The following is a 26602-nucleotide window of genomic DNA, read 5'->3' on the forward strand; positions in this document are numbered from 1 at the left end:
ACAGTACCTTGAAGTGGTCTTTTGTTTTTTTCGCTAACGGAGCTCACGAGTTTTCTATTTTGAGTTTTGTGTTGTGAAGTTTTCAAGTTTTGGGTGAATTCTTTTGATGGATCATGGAACAAGGAGTGGCAAAAGCCTAAGCTTGGGGATACCCGTGGCACCCCCAAGATAATCCAAGGACACCAAAAAGTCAAAGCTTGGGGATGCCCCTGAAGGCATCCCCTCTTTCGTCCACTTCCATCGGTAATTTACTTGGAGCTATATTTTTATTCACCAATGTGATATGTGTTTTGCTTGGAGCGTCTTGTATTATTTGTGTCTTTGTGTCTTAGTATGCCACAATAATCCTTGTTGTAAACACCTTTTGAGAGAGCCATACATGAATTAAATTTTGATAGAATACTCTATGTGCTTCACTTATATCTTTTGAGCTAGATAATTTTGCTCTATGTGCTTCACTTATATCTTTTGAGCTAAGTAGTTTTGCTCTATGTGCTTCACTTATATCTTTTGAGTGTTATAATTTTGCTCTATGTGCTTCACTTAGATCTTTTAGAGCACGGTGGTGGATTTGTTTTAAAGAAACTATTGATCTCTCATGCTTCACTTAAATTATTTTGAGAGTCTCTTAATAGCATGGTAATTTGCTTAATAATAATATGCTTGGTATTCAAGATTTGTGAAACTTTCTTTTGAGTCTGTTGAATACTAAGAAAAGATTGAAGCATGATAATTGTTTTGAGATATGGAGGTGATAATATTAAAGTCATGCTAGTTGAGTAGTTGTGAATTTAAAGAATACTTGTGTTAAGGTTTGTGATTCCCGTAGCATGCACGTATGGTGAACCGTTATGTAACGAAGTCGGAGCATGATTTATTTATTGATTGTCTTCCTTATGAGTGGCGGTCGGGGACAAGCGATGGTCTTTTCCTACCAATCTATCCCCCTAGGAGCATGCGCGTAATACTTTGCTTTGATAACTTCTAGATTTTTGCAATAAGTATATGAGTTCTTGATGACTAATGTTGAGTCCATGGATTATACACACTCTCACCCTTCCACCTTTGCTAGCCTCTCTAATACCGCGCACCTTTCGCCGGTATCATACACCTATCATATACCTTCCTCAAAACAACCACCATACCTACCTATTATGGCATTTCCATAGCCATTCCGAGATATATTGCCATGCAAATTTCCACTAACGAGTTCATCATGACACATTCATAATTGTCATATTGCTTAGCATGATCATGTAGTTGACATAGTATTTGTGGCAAAGCCACCGTTCATAATTTCTTCATACTTGTCACTCTTGATTCATTGCATATCCCGGTACACTGCCGGAGGCATCCATATAGAGTCATACTTTGTTTTAGAATCGAGTTGTAATCATTGAGTTGTAAATAAATAAAAGTGTGATGATCATCATTCAATAGAGCATTGTCGCAATAAAAAAAGAGCAAGGACAAAAAAAGAAGGCCCAAAAAAAGAGAAAATAAATAAAAAGGGGCAATGCTACTATCCTTTTACCACACTTGTGCTTCAAAGTAGCACCGTGATATAGCGAGTCTCATATATTGTGTTTCAAAGTAGCACCATGTTCTTCATATAGAGAGTCTAATATGTTGTCACTTTCATATACTAGTGGGAATTTTACATTATAGAACTTAGCTTGTATATTCCAATAATGGGCTTCCTCAAATTGCCCTAGGTCTTCGTGAGCAAGCAACTTGGATGCACACCCACTAGTTTCTTTTGTTGAGCTTTCATACATTTATAGCTCTAGTGCATCCGTTGCATGGCAATCCCTACTCACTCACATTGATATCTATTGATGGGCATCTCCATAGCCCGTTGATACGCCTAGTTGATGTGAGACCATCTTCCCCTCCTTTTTGTCTTCTCCACAACCACCATTCTATTCCACCTATAGTGCTATATCCATGGCTCACGCTCATGTATTGCGTGAAGATTGAAAAAGTTCTGAAAAAGTTAGAGTATGAAACAATTGCTTGGCTTGTCATCGGGGTTGTGCATGATTTGAATACTTTGTTTGGTAAAGATGGAGCATAGCCAGACTATATGATTTTGTAGGGATAACTTTCTTTGGCCATGTTATTTTGAGAAGACATAATTGCTTTATTAGTATGCTTGAAGTATTATTATTTTTTATGTCAATATAAACTTTTGTCTTGAATCTTTCTAATCTGAATATTCATACCACAATTAAGAAGATTTGCATTGAAATTATGCCAAGTAGCACTCCGCATCAAGAATTCTCTTTTTATCATTTACCTACTCGAGGACGAGCAGGAATTAAGCTTGGGGATGCCTGATACGTCTCCAACGTATCTATAATTTTTGATTGCTCCATGCTATATTATCTACTGTTTTGGACTATATTGGGCTTTATTTTCCACTTTTATATTATTTTTGGGACTAACCTATTAACCGGAGGCCCAGCCCAGAATTGCTGTTTTTTGCCTATTTCAGTGTTTCAGATAAACGGAATATCAAACGGAGTCCAAACGGAATAAAATCTTCGGGAACGTGATTTTCTCACCGAACGTGATCCAGGAGACTTGGACCCTGCTCCAAGGAACAAAAGAGGCTGTCACGAGGGTGGGGGCGCCCCCCTAGGGTGCGCCCCCTGCTTCGTGGGCCCCTCGTTGCTCCTCTGGCGTACTTCTTCCTCCTATATATACACACGTACCCCCAAACGATCAGAACAGGAGCCAAAAACCTAATTCCACCGCCGCAACTTCCTGTATCCACGAGATCCCATCTTGGGGCCTGTTCCGGAGCTCCGCCGGAAGAGGGCCGTCATCACGGAGGGCTTCTACATCATCCTAGCCCCTCCGATGAAGTGTGAGTAGTTTACCTCAGACCTTCGGGTCCATAGTTAGTAGCTAGATGGCTTCTTCTCTCTCTTTGAATCTCAATACAAAGTTCTCCCCCTCTCTTGTGGAGATCTATTCGATGTAATCTTGTATTTGCGGTGTGTTTGTTGAGACCGATGAATTGTGGGTTTATGATAAAGTCTATCTATGAATAATATTTGATTCTTCTCTGAATTCTTTTATGTATGATTGGTTATCTTTGCAAGTCTCTTTGAATTATCCGTTTGGTTTGGCCAACTAGATCGGTAGTTCTTGCCATGGGAGAAGTGCTTAGCTTTGGGTTCGATCTTGCGGTGTCCTTACCCAGTGACAGAAGGGGCAGCAAGGCACGTATTGTATCATTGCCATCGAGGATAACAAGATGGGGTTTATTTCATATTGCATGAATTTATCTCTCTACATCATGTCATCTTACTTAAGGCGTTACTCTGTTTTTAACTTAATACTCTAGATGCATGCTGGATAGCGGTCGATGAGTGGAGTAATAGTAGTAGATGCAGAATCGTTTCGATCTACTTGTCATGGACGTGATGCCTATATACATGATCATGCCTAGATATTCTCATAACTATGCTCAATTCTGTCAATTGCTCAACAGTAATTTGTTCACCCACCGTAGAATACTTATGCTCTTGAGAGAAGCCACTAGTGAAACCTATGCCCCCCGGGTCTATTCTCATCATATCAATCTCCATCACTTTAATCTTGCTTTGCTTTTTTACTTTGCTTTTACTTTTTACTTTGAATCTTTATACCAAAAATACCAAAAATATTATATCTATCAGATCTCACTCTCATAAGTGACCGTGAAGGGATTGACAACCCCTAATCGCGTTGGTTGCGAGTAGCTATCGCTTTGTGCAGGTACGAGGGACTTGAGCGTGGGATCCTACTGGATTGATACCTTGGTTCTCAAAAACTGAGGGAAATACTTACGCTACTCTGCTGCATCATCCCTTCCTCTTTGGGAAAACCAACGCAAGCTCAAGACATAGCAGTACATGACCCATATACTTTTCTTGTGGTTGTTGAATGTTATCGCCATCTTCCTAAGAGCAGCGTTCTTGACTTTCTCCACATCTGCATCTGTGAAATGATCTAGTAGGGTGAAATGTGACATGAGAGATTCCCAAAGCCGATCTTTTGCTCTTTGTCGACAAAAGTAACATCTGGATGTCCCTTTGCTGCTTTTTTCCATTCTTGAATGGAGATCGGGATTTGGTTCCTGATAATAACTCCGCATTGACAAATGAATGTGCTCGCATTCTTCTTAGGTTCGCACGGTTCGCCTTTAGGTTTGATGGAATCGATGTTGAACTTTACGCCATCCTTCAATTTTTTGGTCGGGCCTCGAACTGTCATGCTGCTTGTAGAAGATTTGCTCGATCCGGAGGGCTGAAAGAAGAAAGATCGATTCATTAATATATATATATATATACATATACAAATCAATTAAAACATGTGATGATCACCAGATGCCTGCTTATATAAATATACCTCGCCGGTCTTTGTTATTTCAAGAACAACATTTCCTTCGTCATCATAGTTCTCCACTTCATCTATTCGTTCGTCTTCATCAAATATCATACCCTCACCGGTAGGGTTCAGATATTGCTAGCCGTCATCTTCTTCAATCTCATCTGGGCGAGGGGAGCGTATGATCTCGAACAGGGCCTCTTCTCCTTCTCTGTCGGTATTCTCTATAGCTTTTATTTAACTAATCCAGAAGAAAGATAAAACAATTTAGTATTCAAATTAGAATGCATGCATGTAATCAATAAGGAAAGAGTGAATCATAGTAGATAATATGCATCTCAAATAATCCAGATAATTGATATGCATCATCGAATATAATCTCGAATACATCATCTCGAATATTATCAAATAATATAATCTCGAATACATCATCTCGAATACATCACTAGCTAATACAGATCGAATACTATCAAATAATCTAGTTCACTCGCGGTGGACACCCATAAAGACGGAACCACCACAGGATCATAGCTCGGGTGAGATCCCTAAAGAACCCGCCAGGTATTGGAGAACATGGCGTCCAACGCAACCATGTAGCGACGCACGTTCTCGTCGTCCTCCCTGACACGGTGATGTACCACCTCCGCGGGGGAGGCCAGCTGCTACCTCTTGAGCACTACGTTGGATTTCCTTGAAGAGGAAAGGATGATGCAGCAAAGTAGCGTAAGTATTTCCCTCAGTTTTTGAGAACCAAGGTATCAATCCAGTAGGAGGTTGCACGCAAGTCCCTAGTACCTGCACAAAACAAATAACTCCTCGCAACCAACGTGATAAGGGGTTGTCAATCCCTTCAGGTCACTTACGAGAGTGAGATCTAATAGATATGATAAGATAATATTTTTGGTATTTTTGTGATAAAGATGCAAAGTAAAATAAAAGCAAAGTAAAAAAGCAAAGGAAATAACTAAGTATTGGAAGATTAATATGACGAACATAGACCTGGGACCATAGGTTTCACTAGTGGCTTCTCTCAAGAGCATAAGTATTTTACGGTGGGTGAACGAATTACTGTTGAGCAATTGACAGAAATGAGCATAGTTATGAGAATATCTAGGTATGATCATGTATATAGGCATCACGTCCGAGACAAGTAGACCGACTCCTGCCTGCATCTACTACTATTACTCCACTCATCGACCGCTATCCAGCATGCATCTAGAGTATTAAGTTCATGAAAACAGAGTAACGCCTTAAGCAAGATGACATGATGTAGAGGGATAAATTCATGCAATATGGTAAAAAAAACCCATCTTGTTATCCTCGATGGCAACAATACAATACGTGCCTTGCTGCCCCTACTGTCACTGGGAAAGGACACCGCAAGATTGAACCCAAAGCTAAGCACTTCTCCCATTGCAAGAAATATCAATCTAGTAGGCCAAACCAAACTGATAATTCGAAGAGACTTGCAAAGATAACCAATAATACATAAAAGAATTCAGAGAAGATTCAAATATTGTTCATAGATAATCTTGATCATAAACCCAGAATTCATCGGCCTCAGCAAACACACCGCAAAAAGAAGATTACATCGAATAGATCTCCACAAGAGAGGGGGAGAACATTGTATTGAGATCCAAAAAGAGAGAAGAAGCCATATAGCTAATAACTATGGACATGAAGGTCCGAGGTAAACCACTCATACTTCATTGGAGAGGCTATGGTGTTGATGTAGAAGCCCTTCGTGATGGGTGCCCCCTCCGGCGGAGCTCCGGAACAGGCCCCAAGATGGGATGCCATGGATACAGAAGGTTGCGGCGGTGGAATTAGGTTTTTGGCTCCGTATTTGATCGTTTGGGGTACGTAGGTATATATAGGAGGAAGGAGTACGTCGGTGGGGCAACAGGGGGCCCACGAGGGTGGAGGGCGCGCCTTGGGGTGGGGGGGTAGGCGCACCCCTACCTCGTGGCTTCCTCCTTTGTTTCTTGACGTAAGGTCCAAGTTTCCTGGATCATGTTCGGTGAGAAAATCACGTTCCCGAAGGTTTCATTCCGTTTGGACTCCGTTTGACATTCCTTTTCTTCAAAACCCTAAAATAGGCAAAAAAACATCAATTCTGGGCTGGGCCTCCGGTTAATAGGTTAGTCCCAAAAATAATATAAAAGTGGATAATAAAGCCCAATAATGTCCAAAACAGTAGATAATATAGCATGGAGCAATCAAAAATTATAGATACGTTGGAGACGTATCAAGCATCCCCAAGCTTAATTCCCGCTCGTCCTCGAGTAGGTAAATGATAAAAATAGAATTTTTGATGTGGAATGCTACTTGGCATAATTTTAATGTAATTCTTCTTAATTGTGGTATGAATATTCAGATCCGAAAGATTCAAGATAAAAGTTTAATATTGACATAAAAATAATAATACTTCAAGCATACTAACAAAGCAATCATGTCTTCTCGAAATAACATGGCCAAAGAAAGTTATCCCTACAAAATCATATAGTCTGGCTATGCTCTATCTTTCACCACACAAAGTATTTAAATCTTGCACAACCCCGATGACAAGCCAAGCAATTGTTTCATACTTTTGACATTCTCAAACTTTTTCAATCTTCACGCAATACATGAGGGTGAGCCATGGATATAGCACTATAGGTGGAATAGAATTGTGGTTGTGGAGAAGACAAAAAGGGAGAAGATAGTCTCACATCAACTAGGCGTATCAACGGGCTATGGAGATGCCCATTAATAGATATCAATGTGAGTCAGTAGGGATTGCCATGCAATGGATGCATTAGAGCTATAAGTATGTGAAAGCTCAACAGAAGAAACTAAGTGGGTGTGCATCCAACTTGCTTGCTCATGAAGACCTAGGGCATTTTGAGGAAGCCCATCATTGGAATATACAAGCCAAGTTCCATAATGAAAAATTCCCACTAGTATATGAAAGTGACAAAATGAGAGACTCTCTATCATGAATATCATGGTGCTACTTCGAAGCACAAGTGTGGTAAAAGGATAGTAGCATTGTCCCTTCTCTCTTTTTCTCTCATTTTTTTATTTGGGCCTTTTCTCCTTTTTTGGCCTCTTTTCTTTCTCCTTTTTTTATTGTTCGTCCGGAGTCTCATCCCGACTTGTGGGGGAATCATAGTCTCCATCATCCTTTCCTCACTTGCGATAATGCTCTAATAATAATGATGATTATCACACTTTTATTTTCTTACAACTCAAGAAATACAACTCGATACTTAGAACAAAATATGACTCTATATGAATGCCTCCGGCGGTGTACCGGGATATGCAATGAATCGAGAGTGACATGTATGAAAGAATTATGAATGGTGGCTTTGCCACAAATACGGTGTCAACTACATGATCATGCTAAGCAATATGACAATGATGGAGTGTGTCATAATAAATGGAAAGTGGAAAGTTGCATGGAAATATATCTCGGAATGGCTATGGAAATGCCATAATAGGTAGGTATGGTGGCTGTTTTGAGGAAGGTATATGGTGGGTGTATGATACCGGTGAAAGATGCGCGGTATTAGAGAGGCTAGCAATGGTGGAAGGAAGAAAAGTGCGTATAATCCATGGACTCAACATTAGTCATAAAGAACTCATATACTTATTGCAAAAATCTACGAGTTATCAAAGCAAAGTATTACACGCATACTCCTAGGGGGATAGATTGGTAGGAAAATACCATCGCTCGTCCCCGACCGCCACTCATAAGGAAGACAATCAATAAATAAATCATGCTCCGACTTCATCACATAACGGTTCACCATACGTGCATGCTACGGGAATCACAAACTTTAACACAAGTATTTCTCAAATTCACAACTACTCAACTAGCACAACTTTAATATCACCATCATATCTCAAAACAATTATCAATCATCAAACTTCTCATAGCATTCAACACACTCATAAGAGAATTTTATTATTAATCTTGTATACCTAGCATATAAGGATTTTTTAAGAAAATTACCATGCTATTTAAGACTCTCAAAATAATCTAAGTGAAGCATGAGAGATCAATAGTTTATATAAAACAATTCTGCCACCGTGCTCTAAAAATATAAGTGAAGTACTAGAGCAAAACTATATAACTCAAAAGATATAAGTGAAGCACATAGAGTATTCTAACAAATTCCAAATCATGTATGGCTCTCTCAAAAGGTGTGTACAGCAAGGATGATTGTGGTAAACTAAAAAATAAAGACTCAAATCATACAAGATGCTCCAAGCAAAACACATATCATGTGGTGAATAAAAATATAGCTCCAAGTAAAGTTACCGATAGAAGTAGACGAAAGAGGGGATGCCTTCCGGGGCATCCCCAAGCTTTGGCTTTTAGGTGTCCTTAGATTATCTTGGGGGTGCCATGGGAATCCCCAAGCTTAGTCTCTTGCCACTCCTTGTTCCATAATCCATCAAATCTTTACCCAAAACTTGAAAACTTCACAACACAAAACTTAAAGAAGAAAATCTCGTGAGCTCCATTAGCGAAAGAAAACAAAAGACCACTTCAAGGTACTGTAATGAACTCATTATTTATTTATATTGGTGTTAAAGCTACTATATTCCAACTTCTCTATGGTTTATAAACTATTTTACTAACCATTGATTCATCAAAATAAGCAAACAACACACGAAAAACAGAATCTGTCAAAAATAGAACAGTCTGTAGTAATCTATAGCTAGCGCAAGATCTGGAACCCCAAAAATTCTAAAATAAATTTTTGGACGTGAGGAATTTATCTATTATCTTCAAAAATAATTAACTAAATAGCACTTTCCAAATAAGAATGGCAGCACTTCTCATGAGCGCTAAAGTTTCTGTTTTTTACAGCAAGATATCAAGACTTTCCCCAAGTCTTCCCAACGGTTCTACTTGGCACAAACACTAATTAAACACAAAAACACAACCAAAACAGAGGCTAGGTAAATTATTTATTACTAAACAGGAGCTAAAAGCAAGGAATAAAAATAAAATTGGGTTGCCTCACAACAAGCGCTATCGTTTAACGCCCCTAGCTAGGCATAAAAAGCAAGGATATATCTAAGTATTGCCATCTTTGGTAGGCAATCCATAAGTGGCTCTCATAATAGATTCATAAGGTAATTTAATTTTCTTTCTAGGAAGGTGTTCCATGCCTTTCCTTAACGGAATTTGGAATCTAATATTTCCTTCCTTCATTTCAATAATTGCACCAATCGTTCTAAGGAAAGGTCTACCAAGGATAATAGGACATGAAGGATTGCAATCTATGTCAAGAACGATAAAATCTATGGGCACATAATTCCTATTTGCAACAATAAGAACATCATTAATTCTTCCCATAGGTTTCTTAATAGTGGAATCCGCAAGGTGCAAGTTTAAAGAGCAATCATCAAAATCACGGAAACCTAACAAATCACACAAAGTCTTTGGAATCGTGGAAACACTAGCACCCAAATCACATAAAGCATAGAACTCATGATATTTAATCTTAATTTTAATAGTTGGTTCCCACTCATCATAAAGTTTTCTAGGGATAGAAACTTCCAACTCAAGTTTTTCTTCATAAGATTGCATCAAGGCATCAACGATATGTTTAGTAAACACTTTATTTTGACTATAAGCATGAGGAGAATTTAGCACGGATTGCAACAAGGAAATACAATCAATCAAATAGCAATTTTCATAATTAAATTCCTTGAAATCCAAAATAGCGGGTTTAGCAACATCTAGGGTTTTAATTTCTTCAATCCCACTTTCATCAAATTTAGCATCAAGATCTAAAAAATCCGAATTTTTGGAACGCCTTCTAGGTAAAGGTGGATCATATTCAGTCCCGTCATTATCAAGATTCATATTGCAAAACAAAGATTTAATAAGGGACACATCAATAACTTTTAGATCTTTATCTTTATTTTCATAGGAAATAGAAGAACACGCTCTTATAAAGGCATCTTTCTTAGCACACATCCTAACGGTTCGTTCTTTGCACTCATCAATGGAAATTCTCATGGCTTTGAGAGACTCATTGATATAATGATTAAGAGGAATAGATCTAAGCTTTAAAGAATCAACATCAAGAGAAATTCTATCGACGTTCCTAGCCAACTCATCAATCTTAAGCAATTTTTCTTCAATCAAAGCATTGAAATTCTTTTGCGAAGTAATAAATTCTTTAATATTAGATTCAAAATCAGAGGGCATCTTATTATAATTTCCATAAGAATTGTTGTAGGAATTACCATAATTATTAGAGGGGTTACTAGGGTAAGGCCTAGGATTAAAATTTCCTCTATACGCGTTGTTACCAAAATTATTCCTACCAACAAAATTCACATCCATAGATTCATTATTATTCTCAATCAAAGTAGACAAGGGCATATCATTAGGATCAGAAGAAACACTCTTACTAGCAAATAATTTCATAAGTTCATCCATCTTTCCACTCAAAACATTAATTTCTTCTATCGCATGCACCTTTTTATTAGTAGATCTTTCAGTATGCCATTGAGAATAATTAACCATAATATTATCTAAGAGTTTAGTAGCTTCTCCTAAAGTGATTTCCATAAAAGTGCCTCCCACGGCCGAATCTAAAAGATTTCTAGAAGCAAAATTCAATCCGGCATAAAAAATTTGTATAATCATCCACAAATTCAAACCATGAGTAGGGCAATTACGTATCATTAATTTCATCCTCTCCCAAGCTTGTGCAACATGTTCATGATCAAGTTGCTTAAAATTCATAATATCGTTTCTAAGGGAGATGATCTTAGCGGGAGGAAAATACTTAGAGATAAAAAGCATCTTTGCACTTGTTCCAAGAATCAATACTATTTTTAGGCAAAGACGAAAACCAAGCTTTAGCACGAACTCTAAGCGAAAAAGGAAATAGCTTCAATTTAACAATATCATTATCCACATCTTTCTTCTTTTGCATATCACACAAATCAACGAAGCTATTTAGATGGGTAGCGGCATCTTCACTAGGAAGGCCGGAGAACGGATCTTTCATGACAAGATTCAGCAAAGCGGCATTAATTTCACAAGATTCAGCATCGGTAAGAGGAGCAATCGGCGTGCTAATAAAATCATTGTTGTTGGTATTCGTAAAGTCACACAATTTAGTGTTATCTTGAGCCATGTGACAACCAAGCAATCCAACACAAAAGAAACAAAAAGCAAGCGGGCAAAAAGAGGCAAATAGAGAAAGAGAGAGAGGGTGAATAAAACGGCAAGGGTGAAGTGGGGGAGAGGAAAATGAGAGGCAAATGGAAAATAATGTAATGCGGGAGATAAGGGTTGTGATAGACTCCCCGACAACGGCGCCGGAAATGGCTCGTTGTCGGGAGTCAAATCTTGACTTGCGTAACCTCCCCGGCAAGGGCGCCAGAAATTCTTCTTGCTACCTCTTGAGCACTGCGTTGGATTTCCTTGAAGAGGAAAGGATGATGCAGCAAAGTAGCGTAAGTATTTCCCTCAGTTTTTGAGAACCAAGGTGTCAATCCAGTAGGAGGATGCACGCAAGTCCCTAGTACCTGCACAAAACAAATAACTCCTCGCAACCAATGCGATAAGGGGTTCGCAATCCCTTCACGATCACTTACGAGAGTGAGATCTGATAGATATGATAAGATAATATTTTTGGTATTTTTGTGATAAAGATGCAAAGTAAAATAAAAGAGAAGTAAAAAGGCAAAGGAAATAATTAAGTATTGGAAGATTAATATGATGAAGATAGACCCGGGGACCATAGGTTTCACTAGTGGCTTCTCTCAAGAGCATAAGTATTTTACGGTGGGTGAACGAATTACTGTTGAGCAATTGACAGAATTGAGCATAATTATGAGAATATATAGGTATGATCATGTATATAGGCATCACGTCCGAGAAAAGTAGACCGACTCCTGCCTGCATCTACTACTATTACTCCACTCATCGACCGCTATCCAGCATGCATCTAGAGTATTAAGTTCATGAAAACAGAGTAACACCTTAAGCAAGATGACATGATGTAGAGGGATAAATTCATGCAATATGGTAAAAAAACCATCTTGTTATCCTCGATGGCAACAATACAATACGTGCCTTGCTGCCCCTACTGTCACTGGGAAAGGACACCGCAAGATTGAACCCAAAGCTAAGCACTTCTCCCATTGCAAGAAAGATCAATCTAGTAGGACAAACCAAACTGATAATTCGAAGAGACTTGCAAAGATAACCAATCATACATAAAAGAATTCAGAGAAGATTCAAATATTGTTCATAGATAATCTTGATCATAAACCCAGAATTCATCGGCCTCAACAAACACACCGCAAAAAGAAGATTACATCGAATAGATCTCCACAAAAGAGGGGGAGAACATTGTATTGAGATCCAAAAAGAGAGAAGAAGCCATCTATCTAATAACTATGGACCCGAAGGTCTGAGGTAAACTACTCACACTTCATCGGAGAGGCTATGGTGTTGATGTAGAAGCCCTTCGTGATGGGTGCCCCCTCCGGCGGAGCTCTGGAACAGGCCCCAAGATGGGATGTCGTGGATACAGAAGGTTGCGGCGGTGGAATTAGGTTTTTGGCTCCGTATCTGATCGTTTGGGGGTACGTAGGTTGATGTCTACTACACAACCTTCTTCTTGTAGGCGTTGTTGGGCCTCCAAGTGCATAGGTTTGTAGGACAGTAGCAAATTTCCCTCAAGTGGATGACCTAAGGTTTATCAATCCGTATGAGGCATAGGATGAACATGGTCTCTCTCAAGCAACCCTGCAACCAAATAACAAAGAGTCTCTTGTGTCCCCAACACACCCAATACAATGGTAAATTGTATAGGTGCACTAGTTCGGCGAAGAGATGGTGATACAAGTGGTATATGGATAGTAGATAAAGGTTTTTGTAATCTGAAAATATAAAAACAGCAAGGTAACTAATGATAAAAGTGAGCGCAAACGGTATTGCAATGCGTTTAAACAAGGCCTAGGGTTCATACTTTCACTAGTGCAAGTTCCCTCAACAATAATAACATAATTGGATCACATAACTATCCCTCAACATGCAACAAAGAGTCACTCCAAAGTCACTAATAGCGGAGAATGAACGAAGAGATTATGGTAGGGTACGAAACCGCCTCAAAGTTATTCTTTCCAATCAATCCGTTGGGCTATTCCTATAAGTGTCACAAACAGCCCTAGAGTTCATACTAGAATAACACCTTAAGACACAAATCAACCAAAACCCTGATGTCACCTAGATACTCCAATGTCACCTCAAGTATCCGTGGGTATGATTATACGATATGCATCACACAATCTCAGATTCATCTATTCAACCAACACATAGAACCTCAAAGAGTGCCCCAAAGTTTCTGCCAGAGAATCACGACAAAAACGTGTGCCAACCCCTATGCATAGGTTCATGGGCGGAACCCGCAAAGTTGATCACCAAAACATACATCAAGTGAATCACGTGGTATCGCATTGTCACCACAGATAGGCACGGGAAGACATACATCAAGTGTTCTCAAATCTTTAAAGACTCAATCCGATAAGATAACTTCAAAGGCGAAACTCAATTCATTACAAGAAGTGGAGGGGGGAGAAAACATCATAAGATCCCATTATAATAGCAAAGCTCGTGATATATCAAGATCGTACCACCTGAAGAACACGAGAGAGAGAGAGAGAGAGAGATCAAACACATAGCTACTGGTACATACCCTCAGCCCCGAGGGAGAACTACTCCCTCCTCGTCATGGAGAGAACCAGGATGATGAAGATGGACACCGGAGAGGGATTCCCCCTCCGGCAGGGTGCCAGAACGGGTCTAGATTGGTTTTCGGTGGCTACGGAGGCTTTGTCACGACCGGTTTTCCGGACATAAATTTCCAGAAAATGGCCGTTGTGCTCACCAGCCCCAGGATTACTGTTAGCTGACGAGGCACCAACTTGTTACAGAAATTCCAAGCAAAAGTACAAAATGTGTAGTACAAGACCATTGTGGTCTATGAGTACATCAAATGGTTTTCTAGTGGTCGATGGCGGAAGCGGTTTGTGAATCATCAGTGTATGGGACTCCATTTCCCACGGGAACAGCTGACCAGGTTAACTCCTATCTTCGCGAGGCTGCTATCACCGTTGCTTAGTTTCCGGGGCTGTCACCGCAACGCTCCTCTCCATGCAGAAATCTGGCCAAGACAATAGCCAGGGACAAGCCAGTGAGTACTTTGAATGTACTCGCAAACATTAGAACACTAGGATAATATAATTGATAATCATGCACTGAAATATTCTATGATCACATCGTCAGTCACAAATAAAATATCTTTTATGCATGCAAGCAGGTTATTTATATGCAACATGAATAAGCAATAATGGAGTGGGAAATAAAATGCCGCAGTCGGGCGTCTGTGCGACACCACATAAAGGGCTTACAAAGTAAATAAATAACAAGCAATGCCATAGTCGGGCGTCGGAGCGACACCACATAAAGGGCTTAAAAAGAAATGCCACAGTCGGACGTCTAAGCGACACCACATAAAGGGCTTAAAAGAAATGCCACAGTCGGGCGTCTGAGCGACACCACATAAAAGGGCTTGAGAATAAATGCCATAGTCGGGCGTCTAAGCGACACCACATAAAGGGCTTAAAAGAAATGCCACAGTCGGGCGTTTGAGCGACACCACATAAAGGGCTTAAAAAGAAATGCCACAGTCGGGCGTCTGAGCGACACCACATAAAGGGCTTTAAAAAAAAAGCCACAGACGGGGGGGTAAGCGACGCCACATAAAGGGCTTAAAAGAAATGCCACAGTCGGGCGTCTGAGCGACACCACATAAAGGGCTTAAAAAGAAATGCCACAGTCGGGCATCTGAGCGACACCACATAAAAGGGCTTGAGAATAAATAATCACAATGAATATCCAGGAGGTAGAACCATCCCAGGGATACTCGATAATACAATAATGCAACGGGTTAGTCCATCATAAAATAATAATCATGGTTCTCACAAGTCACCAGTCGGTATCCAAGTTTGGTTTAACAATTTCACCTCCGAAGACCGACATTAAGACCAACACTTGACCCATTCCAGACTGTAATCCTTAACCATGGACACGGCTATTCGAATAGGTTTAATCTCTGCAGAGGGTGTACTCTTTACCCACGAGTAACGGATTCCTTTAGTCCATCGGGACTAATTCCGTCTACGGCCTTTTAGTTGAAAACACGCCTAACTTGCACACACCAGCTTAACTCATCGGTGTCTGGAATCACCCACGACACTTGTTAAGCAAAACTCTAAGTGGGGAGGCTACAACCTCGCGTAGCATGGGATCAAATTTATATCGCGCGCTCTAAGGGGTGGCCTCCCCTCTCGGTCCCAACCGGAAACACCCATGCCCCCTGACCAGGTAGCATGCCTACCGGCTACAACCGATATCTTCCACCATGGCCTCTCTGTACGGTGTGTGCTGGAAAGGGGTTGACGACTTACTGAACCGTACCCTACCTGCGACAGGGACGAGTGGTAGTACGAGGCAAGTATGGGGGTTACTGGAACAAGACTCGATCTACGGTCGACTCAGGAGGTTTATAAGTTCCCTGCATGACATGTATATCAAATATATTTCAACCAAAGAAATCACCACTCAATGTACCTTACCATGCCATACCGGACATAACCGTCCCGACGGGGACCGGCGACAAGCTCACGCCTACCCAAGGCCGAGGCTTTCCCGGATTCCTTTCCGGCATGCATGCAAGGCACATGAGGATGATTACCATCACAATAATATTCATTTCCAACAGCAAGGAAATCACTGAATATGCTTCCATGCAAATGATCATGTCACATGAAATAACAAGTCCTCCGAAGTAAGGTGGTGTTATAAACGTGTCAAATAACACACCAAAAACATTATGCCAGGGTTCAGAATGCTTGCCTTTAAGTTGTGGAGGGGTGAGGTGCTCTCCAAAACTTTTGAAAGTTTCTTCTCTCTCTCCAAAATCCTATTTTAAAATATATTTGAATTAACACACATTTCAAAAACAGTACAAAAAAGTTGTTTGGAAAATTTTCAAATAAATCTTAAAATAAACTAGACCAAATTTGAGGAAGGTAGGAAAAAGAATCAACTCATTTGGAGTTATAATTAAAAAGTTATAGCCAGTCAAAGTTCTGGTCAAATCTGTTTTTAAATTAAATGTATAAAAGAAAACGCTTCAGATAGAATACGCTTTCGGTGCAGGGTAAACGTACTCGCGAGTTTTACGCTTCCACTTATCCAGCGTGGACGGCGCGCGTCTCACTGACAGTGGGCCCGCCTGGCCCACTGGTCAGGTTTGACTGGTCTATTTCTCCCTCCTCTTCCTTTGGCCGAACGGAGGCGGGGCAACGGCGGTCGTCGCCGGCGAACGGTGGCTCCCCGCGGGTTCCAGAGGGTCTGGATGGATCCGCGACTCCAGCGCGGTCCTCCAGGTGGTCGCCAGGCCGGTGGGGACGGAGGGAGCTGCCGGCGGCGAGCTTCACGGCGGAGGAGGCTTCGGGTGGATAGTGAGTTTGGGGCTGCGGTGGTCTCTGACCAAAATCGAGCATGGGGTTGTACTCACGAGAGGGAGGGAGAGCTCTTGGTGGATAGAATGGAGAGGGGGAGGCACTGGTGGCGACGGAATCGGCCGGAACTTGGCGGCGGCCGAACCGGCCGGACTCGGGGAAGAAGGCCTTCCCTGGTCGATTGGCTGCCACTGGGGGCTTCCTGGAGACCGCTTGAGGCTACCTTCGTGCGGAGACGAGCTCGGGGCTCCTTAAATAGGCGAGGCAAGGCGGTTCCGCGGCGGCCGTGGATAAGCTCTCCGGCGAACCGCCTCTCTGTAGCTAGGGCGACGTGGCGGCGACGAGGGCTAGCAGACACGCTTGCGGATGAGCTCGCACTGCTCCAGGGGCCAGGTGGCGAGCGGGAGAGGCTTGGGCGGCGCTGCCCGTGGCAGAGGCGCATTGCCGACGCCGGCGTGCCGCCAAAAGTGCTCTGGCGGTGGCGCTGTAGGGCGCCAGGGCGGGCTGTCGTGTTGTGGCGAGGCGGGGAGTGCGTGGCGAGGTCCTGCCGTGTGGGCCAAGACAGGGGCGCGACATGGCGGCTCGTGTGCGCGGCTGCAATTTGCGCGCTCTGGGCGCGCCCAGCGCACGCCCACCAGATGCTCGGCGAAATGCCATGGCATGCTAGGTGGCTCGGTTGGATCTGGGGGTTAGCAGGTCTAGGTTTGGGCTTGCAAGGGGATCAGTGGACAAGCTGGTTTGGTCAGGAGATCAGGTTCACAGTGCAAACCAAAAATTCATGCCAAAACAGATCATGCCCATAAGGTGTTTGACAAAATGCCAAGGGCACTTAGGCAAGTCTTGGAGTGGTCAAAAACTCCAGATCAGTGTCTCCTTAGATGCAAGAGAGAGTGGTAGGGTTAGTTTGGCAAAAGGAGAAACTTGTTAGTGCAAGTTTTACAAAACTTCAATTCTGGACAGGAAATAAATGGCATCATTTCATGAACCAAAAATGACCCAAAGGGTGCATGCTCCTGGACTTAAGGGTTTAACATGGAGGACTATAAGTAGGAGAAAGAATTAAGGGCTAAAGAGCAAGCAAAAATATGGTTTCTGTACAATCCATCATGTTGGACCAGAATGAAGATGAGGTTGAATCACTTAAAATTTGCAAAGAACAACACCAGGTTTTTGCATAAAGTGGAATCATAGGCTATTACCATCATCCCATAATTTTGGTGGAGGCTAGAAAGAATTATTTAAATGAGTTGTAGTGCAAAATTGCCCACTGGACCAGAGAACAAAATTGGTTGTAGAGCTCAAAATATTTCATAAAATAAAGATGTTTTTGCACAAAAGTTATTGAATAACATCACATGACATCTCCAAATTTTTGTGGGAATTTTAAGTGAATCTATCAAATGGTTGTAGTTCAAATATGGCCATTTAACCTTGAAAAACCATTTTCAAGAAAGTAAAGATCAAGCAACTTAATTATTTAATTAGTTATATTAAATAAGGGAAAGTTTCTCTTGAGAGATTAAATATGTCCAATGACATATTTGAAAAGTTTTCTCTTTGGGAAAAACTCATCATAACAGGGAAGGAAATGATTTAAAAATCAAAATGGAGCTCAGAAATTCAAAGTTTTAATTCCTGGCAAAAAAATTTAATTCATTAAAACAAGGCCAAATTTTTGGGGTGTCACAGGCTTCTGGCGGCGGAACTCCCGATCCATTGTGCTCTCGGATGTTTTTAGGGTATATGTGATACGTCCATTTTGCATCATGCTTTCATATCAATATTTATTGCATTATGGGTTGTTATTACACATTATGTCACAATACTTATGCCTATTCTCTCTTATTTTACAAGGTTTAGATAAAGAGGGAGAATGCCGGCAGCTGGGATTCTGGGCTAGAAAAGGAGCAAATATTAGAGACCTATTCTGTACAACTCCAAAAGTCCTGAAACTTCACGGAAGATGTTTTCCAAATATATAAAAAATATTGAGAGCAAGAACTTCACCAGGGGGGCCACACCCTGCCCACGAGGGTGGGGGGCGCGCCCTACCCCCCTAGGCGTGCGCCCCTACCTCGTGGGCCCCCTGGTGGCCCTCCGGTGGCCATCTTCTGCTATATGGAGTCTTTCGATGGGAAAAAATCATAAGCCATCTTCTCGGACGAAACTCCGCCGCCACGAGGCGGAACCTTGGCGGAACCAATCTAGGGCTCTGGCGGAGCTGTTCTGCCGGGGAAACTTCCCTCACGGAGGGGGAAATCATCGCCATCGTCATCACCAACGCTCCTCTCATCAGGAGAGGGAAATCTCCATCAACATCTTCATCAGCACCATCTCATCTCAAAACCCTAGTTCATCTCTTGTGTCCAATTCTTGTCTCCATGTCCGGGATTGGTGCTAGTAGGTTGCTAGTAGTGTTAATTACTCCTTGTAGTTGATGCTAGTTGGTTCAATTGGTGGAAGATCATATGTTCAGATCCTATATGCATATTAATACCCCTCTGATTATGAACATGTTTATGCTTCATGAGTAGTTACTTTTGTTCCTGAGGACATGGGAGAAGTCTTGCTATTAGTAGTCATGTGAATTTGGTATTCGTTCGATATTTTGATGAGATGTATGTTGTCTCTCCTCTAGTGGTGTTATGTGAACGTCGACTACATGACACTTCACCATTATTTGGGCCTAGAGGAAGGCATTGGGAAGTAATAAGTAGATGATGGGTTGCTAGAGTGACAGAAGCTTAAACCCTAGTTTATGCGTTGCTTCGTAAGGGGATGATTTGGATCCTATGTTTCATGCTATGGTTAGGTTTACCTTAATACTTTTGTTGTAGTTGCGGATGCTTGCAATAGAGGTTAATAATAAGTGGGATGCTTGTCCAAGTAAGGGCAGTACCCAAGCACCGGTCCACACACATACCAAATTATCAAAGTACTGAACGCGAATCATATGAACGTGATGAAAACTAGCTTGACAATATTCCCATGTGTCCTCGGGAGCGCTTTACATCATATAAGAGTTTGTTCAGGCTTGTCCTTTGCTACAAAAAGGATTGGGCCACCTTGCTGCACCTTATTTACTTTTGTTACTTGTTGCTCGTTACAAATTATCTTATCACAAAACTATCTGTTACCACTTATTTCAGTACTTGCAGAGAATACCTTGCTGGAAACCGCTTATCATTTCCTTCCGCTCCTCGTTGGGTTCGACACTCTTACTTATCGAAAGGACTACGATAGATCCCCTATACTTGTGGGTCATCAAGAATCTTTTCTGGCGCCATTGCCGGGGAGTGAAGCGCCTTTGGTAGGTGGAATTTGGTAAGGAAAAATTTATATAGTGTGCTGAAATTTACTGTCACTTGTTACCATGGAAAGTAATCCTCTGAGGGGCTTGTTCGGGGTATCTTCACCCCGACCAGTAGAGCAAAGAGTTGCTCCTCAACCTACTGAACCTACTGAAAATGAAAATGCTTGCTTTGAAGTTCCTTCGAGTATGATAGAAAAACTGCTAGATAATCCTTTTTTAGGTGATGTAACAAAACATCCTGATGAACATGTGATATATGTGGATGCATTTATGGATTATTTAAGCTTGCAGGTGTACCCGGAGATGTTGTTAAGAAGAAGGTATTCCCTTTATCTTTGAGGGGAGATGCATCGACATAGTATAGGCTATGTGATGATATGAGGTCTTGGAATTACAAACGATTGAAATTGGAATTTCATCAGAAGTTTTATCCTATGCATCTTGTTCATCGTGATCGCAATTACATATATAATTTTTGGCCTCGCGAAGGAGAAAGCATCGCTCAAGCTTGGGGGAGGCTTAAATCAATGTTATATTCATGCCCCAATCATGAGCTCTCAAGAGAAATGATTATTCAAAATTTTTATGCTCGGCTTTCTGGTAACAATCGCACCATGCTTGATACTTCTTGTGCTGGCTCTTTTATAATGAAGACTATTGAATTCAAATGGGATTTATTGGAAAGAATTAAATGCAACTCTGAAGATTGGGACCTCGACAATGGTAAGGAGTCAGGTATGACACCTAGTTTTGATTGTGTTAAATCTTTTATGGATACCAATATTTTTCGTAAATTTAGCACTAAATATGGACTTGACTCTGAGATAGTAGCTTCTTTCTGTGAATCTTTTGCTGCTTATGTTGATCTCCCCAAGGAGAAGTGGTTTAAATATCACCATCCCATAGAAGTAAAAGTAGCTGCACCTATTAAAGTTGAAGAAAAGACTATCACTTATAATGATCCTATTGTTCCTACTTCTTATGTTGAGAAACCACCTTTCCCTGTTATGATAAAGGATCATGCTAAAGCTTCAACTGTGGTTCGTAAAAGCAATATTAAAACATATACACCTCCTGAGAAAGTTAAAGTTGAACCTAATATTGCTATTGTTAAAGATCTCTTGTCTGATAATATAGATGGGCATGTTATTTATTTCTATGATGAAACTGCTAGAATTGCTAAACCCCGTGATAAAGATAAACCTAGCCCTGTGGTAGGCATGCCTGTTATTTCTGTTAAAATAGGAGATCATTGTTATCATGGCTTATGTGATATGGGTGCCAGTGCTAGTGCAATACCTATTAGCCTTTATAGAGAAATTATGCATGATATTGCACCTGTTGAGTTAGAAGATATTGATGTTACAATTAAACTTGCCAATAGAGATACTATTTCACCAATGGGAATTGTTAGAGATGTTGAAGTCTTGTGTGGGAAAACTAAATATCCGGCTGATTTTCTTGTTCTTGGTTCCCCACAAGATAGATTTTGTCCCATTATATTTGGTAGACCCTTCTTAAATACTATTAATGCTACCATAGATTGCAAAAGGGATGTTGAATTTAATTTTTCTAAATTTAGTAGACAACACCGTGAAGAAGAATTACCTAGTAAGGATGAAATTATTGGTCTTGCTTCTATTGTCGTACCTCCTAATGATCCTTTAGAACAATACTTGCTAGACCATGAAAATGACATGTTTATGAATGAAAGAAGGGAATTAGATGAAGTATTCTTTAAACAGGAACCTATTCTGAAAAACAATTTACCTGTTGAAATCCTAGGGGATCCTCCTCCACCCAAGGGTGATCCCGTATTTGAGCTTAAACCGTTACCTGATACTCTTAAATATGCTTATCTTGATGAGAAAAAGATATATCCTGTTATTATTAGTGGTAACCTTTCAGAGCATGAGGAAGAGAGATTATTGAAAACTCTGAAGAAGCACCGCGCTGCTATTGGGTATACTCTTGATGATCTTAAGGGCATTAGTCCCACTCTATGTCAACATAAAATTAATTTGGAAGAAGATGCTAAACCAGTTCGTGATCATTAACGCCGGCTGAATCCTAAAATGAAAGAAGTGGTAAGAAAGGAGATACTAAAGCTCCTTGAGGCAGGTATAATTTATCCCGTTGCTGATAGTCAGTGGGTAAGCCCTGTCCATTGTGTCCCTAAGAAGGGAGGTATTACTGTTGTTCCTAATGATAAAGATGAATTGGTCCCTCAAAGAATTATTACAGGTTATAGGATGGTAATTGATTTCCTCAAATTAAATAAGGCTACTAAAAAGGATCATTACCCCTTACCTTTTATTGATCAAATGCTAGAAAGATTGTCCAAACATACACATTTTTACTTTCTAGATGGTTATTCTAGTTTCTCTCAAATACCTGTGTCAGCCAAAGATCAATCAAAGACTACTTTTACATGCCCTTTTGGTACTTTTGCTTATAGGTGTATGCCTTTTGGTTTATGTAATGCACCTGCTACCTTTCAAAGATGCATGATGGCTATATTCTCTGACTTTTGTGAAAAGATTTGTGAGGTTTTCATGGACGACTTTTCTGTCTATGGATCTTCTTTTGATGATTGCTTGAGCAACCTTGATCGAGTTTTGTAGAGATGTGAAGAAACTAATCTTGTCTTGAATTGGGAAAAGTGCCACTTTATGGTTAATGAAGGTATTGTCTTGGGGCATAAAGTTTCTGAAAGAGGTATTGAAGTTGATAAAGCCAAGGTTGATGCTATTGAAAAGATGCCATGTCCCAAGGACATCAAAGGTATAAGAAGTTTCCTTGGTCATGCCGGTTTTTATAGGAGGTTCATTAAGGACTTCTCAAAAATTTCTCGGCCTCTCACTAATTTATTACGAAAAGATATACCATTTGTCTTTGATGATGGTTGTGTAGAAGCATTTGAAATACTTAAGAAAGCATTAATTTGTGCACCTATTGTTCAGCCACCTGATTGGAATTTACCCTTTGAAATTATGTGTGATGCTAGTGATTATGCTTTAGGTGCTGTTCTAGGACAAAGAGTTGATAAGAAACTAAATGTTATTCAATATGCTAGTAAAACTCTAGACAATGCTCAAAGAAATTATGCTACCACTGAAAAAGAATTCTTAGCAGTTGTATTTGCTTGTGATAAGTTTAGACCTTATATTGTTGCTTCTAAAGTAACTATTCACACTGATCATGCTACTATTAAATATCTTATGGAAAAGAAAGATGCTAAACCTAGACTTATTAGATGGGTTCTCTTGCTACAAGAATTTGATTTGCATATTGTTGATAGACAAGGAGCTGAGAACCCCGTTGCAGACAACTTGTCTAGGTTAGAAAATGTGCTTGATGACCCACTACCTATTGATGATAGCTTTCCTGATGAGCAATTAAATGTCATAAATGCTTCTCATACTGCTCCATGGTATGTTGATTATGCTAATTACATTGTTGCTAAGTTTATACCACCTAGTTTTACATATCAGCAAAAGAAAAAGTTCTTCTATCATTTGAGGCATTACTTTTGGGATGACCCACATCTTTATAAAGAAGGAGTAGATGGTGTTATTAGACATTGTGTACCTGAGCATGAACAGGAACAGATCCTATGCAAGTGTCATTCCGAAGCTTATGGAGGACACCATGCTGGAGATAGAACTGCACATAAGGTACTGCAATCTGGTTTTTATTGGCCTACTCTCTTCAAGGATGCCCGTAAGTTTGTCTTATCTTGTGATGAATGTCAAAGAATTGGTAATATTAGTAGACGTCAAGAAATGCCTATGAATTATTCACTTGTTATTGAACCATTTGATGTTTGGGGCTTTGACTATATGGGACCTTTTCCTTCCTCTAATGGTTATACACATATTTTAGTTGATGTTGATTACATTACTAAGTGGGTAGAAGCTATTCCAACTAGTAGTGCTGATCATAACACTTCTATTAAAATGCTTAAAGAAGTTATTTTTCCAAGATTTGGAGTCCCTAGATATTTAATGACTGATGGTGGTTCACATTTTATTCATGGTGCTTTCCGTAAAATGCTTGCTAAATATGATGTTAATCATAGAATTGCATCTCCTTATCACCCTCAGTCTAGTGGTCAAGTAGAATTGAGTAATAGAGAACTCAAATTAATTTTGCAAAAGACTATTAATAGGTCTAGAAAGAATTGGTCCAAGAAACTAGATGATGCATTATGGGCCTATAGAACTGCATACAAAAATCCTATGGGTATGTCTCCGTATAAAATGGTCTATAGAAAAGCATGTCACTTACCTATCGAACTAGAACACAGGGCTTATTGGGCTATTAAAGAACTTAATTATGATTTTAAACTTGCCGGTGAGAAGAGTTTATTCGATATTAGCTCACTTGATGAATGGAGAACCCAAGCCTACGAAAATGCCAAGTTGTTTAAATAAAAAGTTAAAAGATGGCATGACAAAAGGATACAAAAGCGTGAGTTTAATGTAGGTGATTATGTATTGTTGTACGACTCTCGTTTAAGATTTTTTGCAGGAAAACTTCTCTCTAAATGGGAAGGTCCTTACGTTATCGAGGAGGTCTACCGTTCCGGTGTCATAAAAATCAACAACTTCGAAGGCACCAATCCGAAGGTGGTGAACGGTCAAAGAATCAAACACTATATCTCAGGTAATCCCATAAATGTTGAAACCCATGTTATTGAAACCGTAACCCCGGAGGAATACATAAGGGACACATTCTGGAATGTTTCAGACTCCAAAAAGGAATAGGTATGTGGTACGGTAAGTAAACTGACTCCAAAACAGTTTTTAAGGCAATATTTCTCCGTTTTGGAATATTTAGAAAAATAGAAAAATAAGAAGCAGTCCGGGAAGGACAGGAGGGCTCCACGAGGGTGGAGGGCGCACCATACCCCCTGGGCGCGCCCACTACCTCGTGGGCACCTCGTGCGCTCTCCGGACTCCGTTTGCTTACACAACACATATTTTGGTCGGTAAAAATTCATTATATAATCTCCCGGAGGTTTTGACTCCCGTATCACGCAAAAATCTCCTGTTTTTGTTTCGAGCTATTTTCCTGACAGATCCAGGTTGTCATGTCGTCTTCAAGCACCCCCAAGGACCAGTTCTTCGAGAAGGTCATCAACCCCTACCTCGCAGAAGTGCTGCAACACCCTCAAACCATTGAGATGCATGAGGGGTTGTTGCACATCCGCGATGTTGAGGGACCAAGGAAGACCGGAAGCATGGAGGCAAGGCTCGAGGCCTTGGAGCAAGAAGTTTTCAAGTGTCAGGAGATGGTGGAGCGTGGACTCGATTCCAATCACATCATGATCATGGAGTTCACCAACAACCACAAGTTGGACGTCAAGGACATTGGGGAGGCGATCTTCAAGCTTCATGAGAAAAACGAGCACCTCCAAGCCCAGATCTATGACCTGCAAAATCAAAACTGTGAGTATGAATATAGATTCAAGAGGATGAGTTTGGCTGCAGATTTGAGGTTCCAGGAGACTCGGTCATCCTTCTACGATGGTGAGCCTATGCCTTAGAAGAAGGACGACAAGCCTATGTCATCAACAAAATCACCACCGTCTCCACCAATAAAGAAGAATTGAGTATCTGGTATGGGCACTCCCCTTGGCAACTGCCAAGCTTGGGGGAGTGCCCCGGCATCGTATCACCATCACTTTTATCTTTACCGTTTTTCTTAGTTCGATCCTTTTGGTAATATCTTGATCTAGTAGAATAAAGGTTCTTAGTGTGATCTAGTTGTGAGTTTTACTTTATTATCCTTCTATGTAATCGAGTCCATGAGATATATAATAAAGATTAGTGTTGAGTCAAGGGCTTGATTGTTTTTCCATGATCCTAAGGGAATAAAAGAAAAGATAAAGAAATAAAAAGAAACAAAGAGATCATGTGAGTCTTATGGAGAGTAATGAGCTCACATAGAAAAAGTATGAAGAATAAAAGTTGTTGAGGTTGACAAACATAGTTTTGGTCATCGTTGCAATTAATAGGAAGTAATAAAGAAAGAGAGGTCTTCACATATAAATATACTATCTTTGACATCTTTTATGATTGTGAGCGCTCATTAAAATATGACATGCTAAAGAGTTGACATTGGACAAGAAAGACAACGTAATGGGTTATGTTTTCTTACATCTGAGATGAATTATATTGTCTTGGATCTTCCAACATGATGAGCTTGCCTTTCCCCCTCATGCTAGCCAAATTCATTGCACCAAGTAGAGATACTACTTGTGCTTCCAAATACCCTCAAACCAGTCTTGCCATAAGAGTGCACCATATCTACCTATGGATTGAGTAAGATCCATCAAGTAAGTTG

Source organism: Triticum urartu, chromosome 5, assembly GCF_003073215.2.
Source record: "Triticum urartu cultivar G1812 chromosome 5, Tu2.1, whole genome shotgun sequence".
NCBI classification, from domain to species: Eukaryota; Viridiplantae; Streptophyta; class Magnoliopsida; order Poales; family Poaceae; genus Triticum; species Triticum urartu.